Here is a 1,000-nt window from a genome sequence, read left to right on the forward strand (position 1 = left end):
ACTGATATACTGTACTACACTGATATACTGTGTACTACACTGATATACTGTACTAACACTGATATACTGTGTACTACACTGATATACTGTGTACTACACTGATATACTGTACTACACTGATATACTGTGTACTACACTGATATACTGTACTACACTGATATACTGATATACTACACTGATATACTGTACTACACTGATATACTGTGTACTACACTGATATACTGTACTACACTGATATACTGTACTACACTGATATACTGTACTACACTGATATACTGTACTACACTGATATACTGTGTACTACACTGATATACTGTGTACTACACTGATATACTGTACTACACTGATATACTGTACTACACTGATATACTGTACTACACTGATATACTGTGTACTACACTGATATACTGTACTACACTGATAACTGTACTACACTGATATACTGTACTACACTGATATACTGTGTACTACACTGATATACTGTACTACACTGATATACTGTACTACACTGATATACTGTGTACTACACTGATATACTGTACTACACTGATATACTGTACTACACTGATACTGTGTACTACACTGATATACTGTGTACTACACTGATATACTGTACTACACTGATATACTGTACTACACTGATATACTGTGTACTACACGATATACTGTACTACACTGATATACTGTGTACTACACTGATATACTGTGTACTACACGATATACTGTACTACACTGATATACTGTACTACACTGATATACTGTACTACACTGATATACTGTGTACTACACTGATATACTGTACTACACTGATATACTGTGTACTACACTGATATACTGTGTACTACACTGATATACTGTACTACACTGATATACTGTGTACTACACGATATACTGTACTACACTGATATACTGTGTACTACACTGATATACTGTGTACTACACTGATATACTGTACTACACTGATATACTGTGTACTACACGATATACTGTACTACACTGA

Source organism: Cebidichthys violaceus, unplaced genomic scaffold (genome assembly GCF_023349555.1).
Source record: "Cebidichthys violaceus isolate CVI_PGR_0920_01 unplaced genomic scaffold, fCebVio1.0.p SCAF_29, whole genome shotgun sequence".
Classification (NCBI taxonomy): domain Eukaryota; kingdom Metazoa; phylum Chordata; class Actinopteri; order Perciformes; family Stichaeidae; genus Cebidichthys; species Cebidichthys violaceus.